The sequence below is a fragment of the Phyllobates terribilis genome, unplaced genomic scaffold, assembly GCF_046119375.1.
Source record: "Phyllobates terribilis strain yellow unplaced genomic scaffold, ASM4611937v1 Scaffold_2__4_contigs__length_985480577, whole genome shotgun sequence".
Taxonomy (NCBI): Eukaryota; Metazoa; Chordata; class Amphibia; order Anura; family Dendrobatidae; genus Phyllobates; species Phyllobates terribilis.
The window spans coordinates 534,903,694-534,918,024 of NW_027362762.1; positions in this window are offsets into that span (position 1 = coordinate 534,903,694).

Genomic DNA, 14,331 nt, shown 5'->3' on the forward strand with positions numbered 1-14,331 from the left:
CTTGGAAGAGAAGCGGAGGTCACAGTAGCTTAACAAGACGGTTTTAATGCCCCCTTGGAAGAGACGTGGAGGTCAGAGTTGTTTAATAAGACAGTTTTAATGCCCCTTGGAAGAGTGGTGGAGGTCACAGTAGCTTAACAAGACGGTTTTAATGCCCCTTGGAAGAGTGGTGGAGGTCACAGTAGCTTAGCAAGACGGTTTTAATGCCCCTTGGAAGAGTGGTGAAGGTCACAGTAGCTTAACAAGACGGTTTTAATGCCTCTTGGAAGAGTGGTGGAGGTCACAGTAGCTTAACAAGACAGTTTTAATGCCCCTTGGAAGAGTGGTTGAGGTCACAGTAGCTTAACAAGACGGTTTTAATGCCCCTTGGAAGAGACGTGGAGGTCACAGTAACTTAACAAGACGGTTTTAATGCCCCTTACAAGAGCCATGCAGTACAGCATATTAAAAACATTATTCCTATTATTGGGGAGTGGGTCTCCCATAGTCTTTGCCTATGCCTTCCAAGCAAAAGCTGCCAAAAATTAGGACGGAGGAACTTGCAATGCTGGCAACACGGACCACGGTCACCCTAGTGGTATAGTGGTGGGGAGGCTGAGGATAAGGAGAAGAGCAAAAAACTGCCGAAATGAGGAAGCGTATACCCATGTGTGCGTGTGAAGCGGTGCATGGGAATACACCTCCCGAAATAACACAGTGGATGGTACATGTGTGATCTCGCCTCGTCTCAGAGCCACCACCAGGTTACGGCCATTTTCACACATGACCATGCCTGTATGTAGGTTCAGCGGTCTCAGCCACAGATCTGCCTGCTCTTTCACAGTTGTCCACAACTCACAAGCACTGTGAGGTTTATCATCTAAGCTTATGAGTTTCAGCACAGCCTGTTGCCGCTTGGCTGAGGCAGTACTGCACTGCTTCCAGCTTGTAACTGATGTGGTGATATCTGAGATGGAGGCTGAACATGAGGAGGAGGATGATGCGCAGGAGCTGTACACTGTGGGGGCAACTCTGACTGACATAGGGCCCGCAATCCTCGGTGTGGGGAGGATGTGCTCCGTCCCAAGGTCCGACTGGGTCCCGGCTTCCACTATGTTTACCCAGTGTGCCGTCAGGGAGATGTACCGTCCCTGGCCACAAGCACTTGTCCACGTGTCCGTTGACAGGTGGATTCTCCCAGTAACTGCGTTGTTGAGGGCACGGCCGATGTTTTGGGACATGTGCTTGTGTAGTGCGGGGATGGCACACCGGGCAAAATCGTGTCGGTTGGGGACCGAGTACCGAGGGACGGCCACCGCCATAAGGCTGAGGAAGGATTCCATCTCCACCAGCCTATAAGGCAGCATTTCCAACGCAAGCAGTCGTGAAATGTGCGAATTTAGGACTGTGGCCTGTGGGGCATTGGCTGCGAATTTGTGCTTTCGTTCAAAGCTCTGGGATATGGACAATTGAACGCTGCGGTGGGACGTCGACGTTGATGCTGTTTCTTGAGAAACTGCCATAACAAGTGAAGACTGAGAGGAGGGCGCATCTTTGCATGCAGTATGGACAGGGGATTGCCTTTCACGCACAACAGGGGGTTCTATTACACGCACAACAGCGGAAGAAGCAGTGGTGACACCCGCTGACACTGGTCGTGGACCCTGGGGTTCGCCCCACAAAGTCGGGTGCTTTGCTGAAATGTGCCTGATCATGCTGGTGGTGGTCAGGCTGGTAGTTTTGTCACCCCTGCTGATGCTGGCATGGCAGGTGGTACAAATGGCCTTTTTGGGGTTATCAGCAGAGTCTTTAAAAAAAATTCCAGACTCTGGAAGACCTACCGGTTGTACTGGCAAAGTCCCTCGTGTTGGTGTTACGGGGAACTGTTGCCCGCCTTCTGTGTGCGGCCAACACACTGCTTCTTCCTGCCTGTTGGGCTACTCTGCCTCCCTCCCCCTCTGTGCTGCTGGCCTCGCTCTGCGTGTCCTCCTGCCACATTGGGTCAGTTACTAGATCATCCACCACCTCCTCCTCCTCCTCTTCCACTTGCGCACCACGATCCTCCTCCTCACTTCGTGGCAATTGTGTCTCGTCATCGTCCACCTCTTGTGACAAATTGCCATCGTCGACTTCCTGTGGCCGTGGCTGTTCAAATATTTGGGCATCGCTACATGGGATCTCCTCTTCCACCACTTCAAGCGGTGCAGGCGAGGAGCACAAATATGAAAATGGACCAGTGAACAGCTCTTCAGAGTGTCCAAGTGTGGGATCAGTTGCTGTCTGACGACACTCGGCATGGTGGGAGGAAGGAGCATCAGGGTGAGGAGGAGTATGCGGTCGAGACTCACAGCTACTAAAACTTGACCGTGTGGAAGACAGGCCGGAGCTGGTAGTGCCCAGGTAACTGGAAGTATTATCTGCTATCCAATTAATAACCTGTTCACACTGATCAGTTCGCAATACTGATGGTGTAAGTGTGCTTCCCTAGTAATTCGGTCAAGAAGTGGGAGCGAGAAGATGTGGCTATTGGTTGTGGCACATTTTCACCTTGGCCATGGCCCCATCCTCTACACGCACCATTACCAGAACGTCCAGTTCCACGTCCCTTGCCACGCACCTTGCCCATTGTAAATGAAGTAAAATAGCTTACACTAGCATTATCAATGGAAAAAGGATAATAAAAAGGAGATTAGAACCGTGGAAGTGGAAAACACCAAGGTTACTTACCGGTAGCCGGTTTTTTCTGAGCCCATGACAGCACACCTTGAGAGAGAGGATCCGCCCAACCAAGGACAGGAAACCATCTGAAATAAAAGGGCGGTACCTCTCCCTCGCTTGAGTTGTTTACAGAGCATTGAGAGGACCTCCCTAAACAGGTTAGGCATATAACCAACAACCACAATATACATATACACACCACCCAAAACAGTGCACACCAGGGTGTGAGAAACATAGAAAAAATAGGGGGGGAAACCTACGGTGCTGTCATGGGCTCAGGAAAAACCGGCTACCGATAAGTAACCTTGGTGTTTTCCCCTCCCCCATGACAGCACACCTTGAGAGAATTTTGGAGAATTTATGAGCACCCTAGGGAGGGACCACCGCCTGAAGTACCCTTCTCCCAAAGGTGAGAGCAGAAGAGGACAGATCCAACCGATAGTGCTTAAAGAAGGTGGATGGTGTAGACCAAGTAGCAGCCCTACATATCTGCTCGATCGAGACGTCTGCCCTTTCTGCCCAGGAGGTTGCGACGGCTCTGGTGGAATGAGCCCTCACATTGTCCGGGGCTGGAACCCCTGTGGACGTATAGGCTAAGCAAATGGCCTCCCTAAGCCACCTAGAGATGGTACCCTTGGACACCCCATGACCTTTCCTACTCCCTTGAAATGCCAGGAACAAGGAATAGTCCTTCCTCCACAGACTAGTCATGTGAATGTACTGTAGCAGGGACGTCCTAACATCTAGGCTATGGAACCTGACTTCCCCTGGGTTCTTGGGATTGCTGCAGAACGAGGGTAGCACAATCTCCTGACTACGGTGAAATCTAGATACCACCTTGGGAAGGTATGCTGGATCTGGCCGCAAGGTGACCCTATCCTCAAAGATTTGTGTGTAAGGAGGATTAACCGAGAGGGCCTGCAGATCACCCACCCTATGAGCTGACGTTAAGGCCACTAGGAGGATGGTCTTGAGGGTGAGAATCTTTGGAGAGACCTTGTGTAGGGGTTCGAACGGTTCGCTGGTAAGAGCGTTCAAGACTAAATTCAGGTCCCAAGGAGGAACTCCCATGGACCTAACCGGTCCTGCTCTGGCACAGGACTTGATAAACCTTGAGATCCACGTATTCCCAGCCAGATTACAATTATAGAGTGCCCCCAAAGCTGAAACCTGAACCTTAAGAGTCCCTGTAGCTAGACCCAGGTCCCGCCCCTTTTGTAGAAATTCCAGGATCCCTCTGATCGGAGGTCTGCTCGATAACGGGACATCTATAAACTCTAGGAATTTACCCCAAACCCTGCTATAAATCTTAGTTGTAACTGGTTTTCTGCTCCCCAATAAAGTAGAAACTAAGCCTGGTGAAAACCCCTTGCTACTCAATAGTGACCTCTAAAATTCCATGCCAAAAGATGGAACCCCCTGGCCTGGGCATGGAATACTGGTCCCTGCATGAGAAGGTCCGGCCTTTCTGGTAGAATCCAGGGATCTGACAGACATTAGCCGAAGCAGAGAGAACCAAGGCCTCTTGGTCAAAATGGGGCTATCAGAATCACCCTGGCGCCTTCCTCCCGGATCTTCCTCACCACTACTGGAATCATCACTAATGGTGGAAAGGCATAGGCCTTCCTGAACCCCCAAGGAATCTGGAGGGCATCTACGGCATGGGGATTCTCTGCCAAATTTAGGGAGCAAAATCTCTGCACCTTCCTGTTTGCCCTTGTGGCGAATAGGTCTATGTCTGGCTGCCCCCATAACTGGACAATCTGGTGGAAGACCTCCGGGTTTAACCCCCACTCCCCCTGTCTTAGGGTATGGCGGCTTAGAAAATCTGCTTTCACATTTTCTACCCCCTTTATGTGAAGGGCGCTGAGGGATGGGAGGTTTCGCTCTGCAAGACGAAGGATCCTGTCTGCCACCACCATCAGAGGGCGTGACCTTGTCCCCCCCTGGTGATTCACATAGGCCACTGCTGTCCGGTTGTCGGACCTGACCTGGACCTTGGATGTGAGGGAGGAAGCCCCTGAGGGATCTTTCTACTGCCCAAAGCTCCTTTATGTTTGAGGATGCCCCCCTCTCGTGGTAAGCCCAGTGACCCTGTATTGAGAGTTCTGCCAGATGACCCCCCCCATCCGGAACTGCTTGCGTCGGTCGTAATTATCTGATCTACTGGTCTGGACCACTGAACGCCTGCGGTCAGATTTCCCCTGACTGTCCACCACGAAAGGGAATCTACTACTTCTGGGGAGAGAGAGAGCCTGCCTTCTAAATGCCCGTTGCAGGACCTCTGTGCTGACAGGACCTCCCACTGAAGCCGTCTCATATGCCCCTGAGCCCATATTACTGCTGGGAGACAGGCCGTCATAGAACCCAGGAGAGACATTGCCTCTCTCAGAGACATCCCTGGAGCTTGAATGGCCTTTGAGACTAACGCAATCAACCTGCAGATTTTGTCCTCTGGGAGGAAGCAGGCTTGGCGATGAGAGTCTAGGATTAGACCCAGAAAGGTCTGAGTCCTGGAGGGGGTTAGTCTTGATTTTTGGAAATTCACTAACCACCCCAGCTGATGCAACACTTCCGTGACCTCTAGGAGCTGACTGGAGCAGTGGACTTCTGATTTCCCTATTATCAAGAAGTCGTCTAAATATGGCACGATCACTACGTTCTTGATCCGTAGAAAGGCTGTCACTTCTGCTATTAGTTTTGTAAATATTCTCGGGGCAATGGAGAGGCCAAAGGGTAGGGCAGCAAACTGAAAATGCCTCAGCTCCCCCTGAATAGACAGGGCTACTCTCAGATATTTCTGATACTCCGGATGGATTGGGACGTGATAATATGCGTCCTTCAAGTCTATTACAGCCATAAAGCAGTTGTGATGTAAGAGCTTCACTGCCGAGCTTACTGACTCCATCTTGAAAGTCTGGTTTTCTACTACTTGGTTCAGACGCCTGAGGTTGATGATGGTCCTTAAGGACCGGTTTGTTTTTTTTATCATGAATAGTGGGGAATAGAACCCCTTCCCTCTCTGTGGTGTTGGTACTTCGAGAAGGACCCGCTTTCCTACTAACTCTAATACCTCTGTTTCCAGGGCTAACTGTTCTTCCTGGACCTTCCATAGGGGGGTAACCACAAAGGTCCGACAGGGAGTCTGGCTGAACCGGATCTTCAGGCCCCCACTGATAATTTTTAGAATCCAGGGGTTTGTTGTAGACGCCTCTCAAGCTGGAAAAAAGTGGGAAAGCCTTCCACCCACTTCCAGCCTGGCGTCATTTGGAGGATCTCTTTGAACTTGAGGATGGTCCCCCAAACATGTAGCCCGACTCCTTTTTGGTCTTGGCTTCCCATCTCCTTTTGTCTTCCGGAGGACGACCCCGATTAAATTTCCTCCTCCGAAAACTAAATCTTCTTGATTCCCCCGAAAATCCCGGGAACCCTTTGCTTTTATCGCCTGCTTTTTGTAACAGGTCTTCTAATTCTTGGCCAAACAGGAGTCTACCGTCACACGGGAGGGAGCACAGCTTCTGTTTTGAGGGTAGGTCGCCTGGGCAACCTTTGAGCCACAAGGCCCGCCTGGCTGCGTTAGATAGTCCCGCTGCCCTAGCTGAAAGCCTGACCGAGTCTGCTGAAGAGTGGGCCAGGAAGGCCAATGCTGCTTGCATTAGAGGTAGATCCGCAAGAATTGCCTCTCTGGAAACCTTTTTAAGCTGGTCTTCCAGCTGTTGGAGCCACACCATCAGGGATCTCGCCACACAGGTGCCAGCCACCGCTGGTTTTAGGCCTCCTGCCGCCGCCTCCCACGTGTGGCGCAGGAAGGAGTCTGCTCTTTTATCCAGGGCGTCTTTTAGGACGCCAGAGTCCTCCAAGGGAAGGGAAGATTTTTTCGAGGACCTTGCTACAGTCCCGTCTACCTTGGGGATCTTATCCCAAGGTCCCGCGTCCTTCTATTCGAAGGGGTACCTTCTTTTAGAGGAGGGTAAAGCTCCTGATCTCTCTGGTCTCCTCCACTCCCGGTCAATGAGGCCCTGAATCTTACTGTTAACCGGAAATGAGCGTCTCTTTCTCTCTCCCAAGCCCGCAAACATGATGTCCTCCCGGGATTTAGATGCTCTCTCTTCCTCCAGACCTATGGTTGATCTTACTGCCCTAACCAGCCTGTCTGTATTCTCAATGGGGAAGCAGGGTCTACCGCCCCCTGATGAGGAAGAGGACGACGAATCCCACTGTTCCTCAGACTGGGAGGAATCAGAGACGGAGGAAACCTCTCTACGGGGTCTTTTCTTCCCTCTAAGGAACCCTTTCAGGGATCCATGAACTTCTGGATGCACTATGGACTTCAAATTTGCAGCGAAATCCCAGGAATTCTCAGCTAAGGTTTTGGTCACACAGCCCTGGCAAAGTGGTTTCTGCCACTCTACAGAGAGGGAAGCTTGGCAAAGGGCACACATCCTATGCTTTTGCTTGGCACTACTCTTCTTAGGCTCCTAAAAAAAAAGGAAGCACATAAGAGATTTCCCATTACTAACCAGTGACATTCACGAAGCTCACTCATCCCCGGAGGTCACAAACGGGTACCGGATTCGGAGGCTGTCGCGGAACCGATGATTCCATTCTAGATGGTCCTGAGGCACTTGAAGCCTTACTTCTGCGGCTGCCACTACGATTACTCGAGCAGCTGTTTGTATGCGATGCATCCCTCTGCTTTTTCCGTTGCTGAGGGGGGGGGGGGGGTAAGCTGCTGCTCCTGGTTATCCTGGTCAGCCATGTTTCAGAAGCGTACCACGCTTCCAGTACAGCCCCCCCCCCCCCTTAAAAATAGGGCCATCCAGCCTCCTCTGGTTCGTGGGCCCTCCCCCTTCCCCAGGCCGGAGCTCTATCAAAAAAAACCTCCGGCCTGGAATGCTCCGATGGGCGCCGCTATCTTGGATCGGGCGCCACCTCCTGACGTCACCCAGCGCGCCGCTCCCAGCGTGCCCTGCGCCGTGACGTCAGGCGCGTCACACCCGGAAGCGCTGCCGCACGGCAGGGGGAGGATGGCGCCGTGGTCTCCGGGAGGACAGAGCCTGCCTCACCGCGTGCACCCCGCTCGGCGCAGAAACCCCAGGGGAAGCTGCGGACGGCGCTTCAGGGATACTGAACCCGGTGCACAGGCCAGTGCCCGCTCTTCCACACCGGGACAGCCCCAGGTAAGTCTTCTTTTCTTCCTGAGACAGGTTCCCATCAAGGACAGGAAACCAACTGAAGCGAGGGAGAGGTACCGCCCTTTTATTTCAGACGGTTTCCTGTCCTTGGTGGGGCAGATCCTCTCTCTCAAGGTGTGCTGTCATGGAGGAGGGGAAAACCACAGTTCTATTTCTCTGGCCTACAGAATCTTTTAAAACAGATATATTTGTGTTTGAACACTGAGCGAGATACTCAATTTTTTTTATTTTTTATGTAAAAAAGGGAAAAAGGTGGATAATTCCTGGCCCCTGAGACCGGGGAATAAGTCTAGCAATTTGACCAGCAAGAGCACACAGGACTGTAATGCAGCGTTTGTTGGTATAACCACTGCGTCTCCTATACAGCCTGCCTGCCTGATATCTGGGATGGATATTAGTCCTGAGAAGGACTGTTTGTTTGATTTGGCAGGCTTTAGAGACCCTACACTAACTATTTTGGAGTATAAATCTCTCCCTAGCTCAGCAGCACTGACCCTACACTGGCTGATCCGGAGCGACTGTGTCCAAAATGATGGCACCTGGTTTTAAATACTCGAGGTGACACTGTGCGGCCAGCCAATCACTGTAATGCCCACAAACAACATGGCTGCGGCATTACAGTGACTGGCTGGCAATCCCTGCATGTTCATTAGCTCTGTAAAGAGCGCCAAATGTGCAGGGCGGAGACCCGAGCTCCCACCTGAGTAACCCAGAAATGCTCGGTGCTCGCTGAACATCCCGAGTAGTGAGATGCTCGGGCGAGTAGCGAGCAGTGTCGAGCATGCTCGCTCAACACTAAGTAGGTATAATAATAAAAATATTAGCAAATACCTCCAATTAGAAATGTAGAATACTTCTTTGGATTCGCCAAGTCGCTTATCCCATATGCAGGACATTGCAGTAGCTTAGGTATCCATGGTTACGACCATTCATATAGTGACAGTTAGCGGTTAGTGGTCATAACCATGGATACCTAAGCTACTGCAATGCCCTGCACATGAAGTAAGCGACATAGGTAATCAGAAGAACTATAGTACATTTCTAATTGGAGGTATTTGCCAATATTATTACACTTACTACACATTGGGATAGAATCTTGAAGATGGGAATACCCCTTTAAGTAAAGTTGTGTGACAGTGATTGCTTGCCTTCAACTACTGGACTCCTAAAGAAGACGGAGGGACAACAAGGGATTGTGAGTGTTGTGCACTACATGCAAATCACAATACAACACGGATATTATCTTTTATTTGTGGGTGGTCAGGGTGAGCATATACCACAACAGCAGGTCTCGCCACTACTACCACCCTGTACCCCTCACATATGCATGTTTTTCTTAATATCTGACATGAAATCAGAATAAACCTTTCCCGTTTTAGGTCAATTAGGATTACCATAATATTTAATATTTGCCAAATGCCAGAATAATGAGCGATAGAGAATGTTTTAAGACATTTTTATTACTTACTGCAAAGTCAGAAGTTTACATACATTTCATTAGCATTTGGTACCATTGCCCTTAAACTGAATGACTTGGTGAAACGTTTGGGATATCCTTCCACAAGCTTCTCACAATAGTTGGTTGGAATTTGGGCCCATTCCTCCTGACAAAACTGGTGTAACTGGTCCAAGTTTGTAGGTCGTCTTGCTCGCACCTGCCTTTTCAGCTTTGTCCATAAATTTTAAATAGGATTCAGATCAGGGCTTTGTTATGGCTTCTCCAAAAACATTGGCTTAAGCCACTTTACCATCTTGGCAGTATGCTTCGGGTCATTGTCCATTTGGAAGACCCATTTCCACCCAAGCTTTAACTTCCAGGCTGATATCTTGAGATGTGGCTTCAGTATTGCCACATAATCTTCTTTCCTCAATGCCAGCCCTTTGAATTTTTATGCCCTTAAAACAGTATTTACTAACGAGTCATGGCGAAAAATGTTGGCACCCTTGAAATTGTTCCAGAAAATGAAGTATTTCTCCCAGAAAATAATTGCAATGTGTAAACATGTGTATAACAAAACAAGTGTAATTGCAATAATTTCCTGGGAGAAATACTTCATTTTCTGGAATAATATCAAGGGTGCCAAAACTTTCTGCCATGACTGTATATTGTGCAATATAATATTTACTATGTACTCTTTGTCAGCATCATTTCAGTATAGTGCTTTTTTTTTTTTTTTTTGTTAGTATGGGTTAAAAGTTTAGGTCAGAAAACCCCCAAGCCAGACATGTTGAAAGCTGTACACAAAGTATTCAAAACCAGATTGAGGAACTTTGTCAACCCTTCAAATGCTGACAATGGAGCACCGGCTTCCTGAAGGACCCTGTCTCCTGTGACCCTCGCTCCACCGCCCCCCAGGTAAGATACTGTACCTATTCAGACTATAAGACGGACCTCCATCTTATAAAAATTTTTTTCCTATATTCCACCCCAAAATTTGGGGTGTGTCTTATGGTCCGATGCATCTTATAGTCCGAAAAATAAGGTAAATGTTTGATACACTAACGATTTTGCAAGTTTTTCCACCTACAAAGAATGGAGAGGTCTGTAATTTTTTATCGTAGGTACACTTAAACTGTGAGAGACAGAATAAAAATAAAAAAAATTCAGAAAATCACATTGTATGAATTTTACATAATTAGCATTTTATTGCATGAAATAAGTATTTGATACAATAGAAAAACAGAACTTAAAAGGGAACCTGTCAGCAGGTTTGGCCGATATGAGATACGGCCAGCACCTTTCAGCCCTCATATACAGCATTCTATATACAGTACAGACCAAAAGTTTGGACACACCTTCTCATTTTAAGATTTTTCTGTATTTTCATAACTATGAAAATTGTACATTCACACTGAAGGCATCAAAACTATGAATTAACACATGTGGAATTATATACTAAACATAAAAGTGTGAAACAACTGAAAATATGTCTTATATTCTGGGTTCTTCAAAGTAGCCACCTTTTGCTTTGAGGACTGCTTTGCACACTCTTGGCATTCTCTTGATGAGCTTCAAGAGGTAGTAACCGGAAATGGTTTTCACTTCACAGCTGTGCCCTGTCAGGTTTAATAAGTGGGATTTCTTGCCTTATAAATGGGGTTGGAACCATCAGTTGTGCTGTGCAGAAGTCTGGTGGATACACAGCCGATAGTCCTACTGAATAGACCGTTAGAATTTGTATTATGGCAAGAAAAAAGCATCTAAGTAAAGAAAAACGAGTGGCCATCATTACTTTAAGAAATGAAGGTCAGTCAGTCCGAAAAATTGGGAAAATTTTGAAAGTGTCCCCAAGTGCAGTTGCAAAAACCATCAAGCGCTGCAAAGAAACTGGCTCACATGAGGACCGCCCCAGGAAAGGAAGACCAAGAGTCACCTCTGCTTCTGAGGATGTTTATCCGAGTCACCAGCCTCACAAATCGCAGGTTAACAGCAGCTCAGATTAGAGACCAGGTCAATGCCACACAGAGTCCTAGCAGCAGACACATCTCTACAACTGTTAAGAGGAGACTTTGTGCAGCAGGCCTTCATGGTAAAATAGCTGCTAGGAAACCACTGCTAAGGACAGGCAACAAGCAGAAGAGACTTGTTTGGGCTAAAGAACACAAGGAATGGACATTAGACCAGTGGAAATCTGTGCTTTGGTCTGATGAATCCAAATTTGAGATCTTTGGTTCCAACCGTGTCTTTGTGCGACACAGAAAAGGTGAACGGATGGACTCTACATGCCTGGTTCCCACCGTGAAGTATGGAGGAGGAGGTGTGATGGTGTGGGGGTGCTTTGCTGGTGACACTGTTGGGGATTTATTCAAAATTGAAGGCATACTGAACCAGCATGGCTACCACAGCATCTTGCAGCGGCATGCTATTCCATCCGGTTTGCGTTTAGTTGGACCATCATTTATTTTTCAACAGGACAATGACCCAAAACACACCTCAAGGCTGTGTAAGGGGTATTTGACCAAGAAGGAGAGTGATGGGGTGCTACACCAGATGACCTGGCCCACACAGTCACCAGACCTGAACCCAATCGAGATGTTTTGGGGTGAGGTGGACCGCAGAGTGAAGGCAAAAGGGTCAACAAGTGCTAAGCATCTCTGGGAACTCCTTCAAGATGGTTGGAAGACCATTTCCGGTGACTACCTCTTGAAACTCATCAAAAGAATGCCAAGAGTGTGCAAAGCAGTCATCAAAGCAAAAGGTGGCTACTTTGAAGAACCTAGAATATAAGACATATTTTCAGTTGTTTCACACTTTTTTGTTAAGTATATAATTCCACATGTGGTAATTCATAGTTTTGATGCCTTCAGTGTGAATGTACAATTTTCACAGTCATGAAAATACAGAAAAATCTTAAAATGAGGTGTGTCCAAACTTTTGGTCTGTACTGTATAAGCCCCCAATCCAATCTGCAAAAGAAAAAGATTTTATTATACTCACCTGGGGGGTGGCCCAGTCCAATGGGTGTAATTTATCCTGGTCCAGCACCTCCCTACTTCTTTTGATGCTGTCCTCCTTGCTTCGTGTGGATGACCTGTTCTACGTCATCCACAGAGTCTTCCCGGCAATGCGCTCCTGTGCAGGCGTACTTCTCTGCCGTGACTAGGGCAAGGTAAAGTACTGTGGTGCGCAGGGAAAGGTCAAAGATCCCCGGCGCCTGCGCACTGCAGTACTTTACTCCAAAGGGTCAATTCACCAATGTTCGGAGAAACTGCACAAAAATTACTGACTATGTAGAAGACACACAGTTTCTGAAAAGCCAGTTCATAAATAAATGCTACAAGGCAGATGCCTTAGAAGTTTCCATAAAGGAAGTACAGGTCACAATTGATCTATACCAGTAGGCCTTCAGAGTCCTCAAACTTACAAGAACAAATCCAAAAAGTGTCCATCATCACGCAATACCACTCTAACAATGGGGCCTTTAAGAAAATTATCAATAAGTATTGGCACATTCTTAAACAAGACAATTTCATTGGAGACTTTTTACCTCCACATCCGAAATTTGTGTATAGACGTGCACCAACTTTGGGCCTCAAAATTGCTCCTTCTAATAATGGCATCAATAAACTTACAAATGAGGGAGCACATCGGTCACAGAAACAAGGAGGTTTCCTTCCATGTAGCTTCTGTACCTGCTGCAGACAATGTCCTATGACAAGATCAAAAAGGACTAATTTCAGCAACTCAACAGGCACAGCAACCCATTCTATTAAGGATAACATTACATGTTCCACAATGGGGGTCATATATATTATTGAGTGCCCATGCAAAAAAATATATGTGGGGCGTACCAACAGCTCTATTTTTGTTTCATCTGTCAGCAGAACATTTTCCCAGAAGGATTGTGGTTTGTCAAGGAACTCTTTGGCAAAGATCAGTCGTTCCTTTTTATGTCTTTTCTTCAGCAATGGTTTCTTCATTGGCATTCACCCATAAAGCTCTGCTTGGTTAAGTGTTAAGAGTATGGTACTTGTTGAAACCATGACCCCAGACTGTTCCAGGTTGGCCTTCAGGTCTTTGGATGTTTGACGTGGTGTTTTTTCCACCATTCGCACCAACCTTCAAAAGACCTCGCTTGCCAATTTTCCTCTTCCCCATATCCAGGGAGGTTCCTGATGGTGCCATCGTTGGCAAACTACTTAATAACATTGCACACTGTTGAAACTGGGATACCAAGGTCTTTGGAGATGGCCTTATACGCTTTGGAAGTCTTGTGTTTGCTAATAATAGCAGTTCTGATGTCCTCAGTCAGCTCCTTTGTCTTCACCATTGTGACAAAGGAACAGGGCCTACCATGCACCTTTTTTAAAACACTAAAGTCATCATTCATTGGCTAATTCATGTCACATGGGCACCGTCAATTAATCACAGGTGAATCTCTTTTGTGATTTACCATAGGCAAGTCAAAAAGTATTTCCATACTAAATTATTGAAAAGGGTGCCAATACCAGTGACACAGCAAGCTTTAGGTTTTTCTATTTCTCCATCCCATTTTTTTTTGTTTTAAATTGTTTATCATTTGCTCTTTTGTATTTAACACTATTTTATGTCTATATAAAAGTTATATATTTTTATAGACAAACATATTTAAATAAATTTGTACTTTTTAGGATGACTGTATATAACATATAGCATTCGTTGCTTGTTTTTGTTTGTTCACACATTTTTTTTTTATACAAACAATCCTTGTGCACTTGCATTTAAGAAGCTGATGGACTAATTGATTTCTTTTTCATCCTGGATAAGGGGCGGAACATTTGACTATAATGCACTCCTCTGTGCCATCAGGAGCATATATCCTGACGAAGGGAAACAATGTATTCCCTGAAACACATTGGTTAGCTTCTTGGCCCTTTTGGGACTCTGTAGTCTTTGATGTTACATGCTTGCTCACGCACCGCCGACCATTTCCTCCTTGGTATCCAAGGACGCTACCGG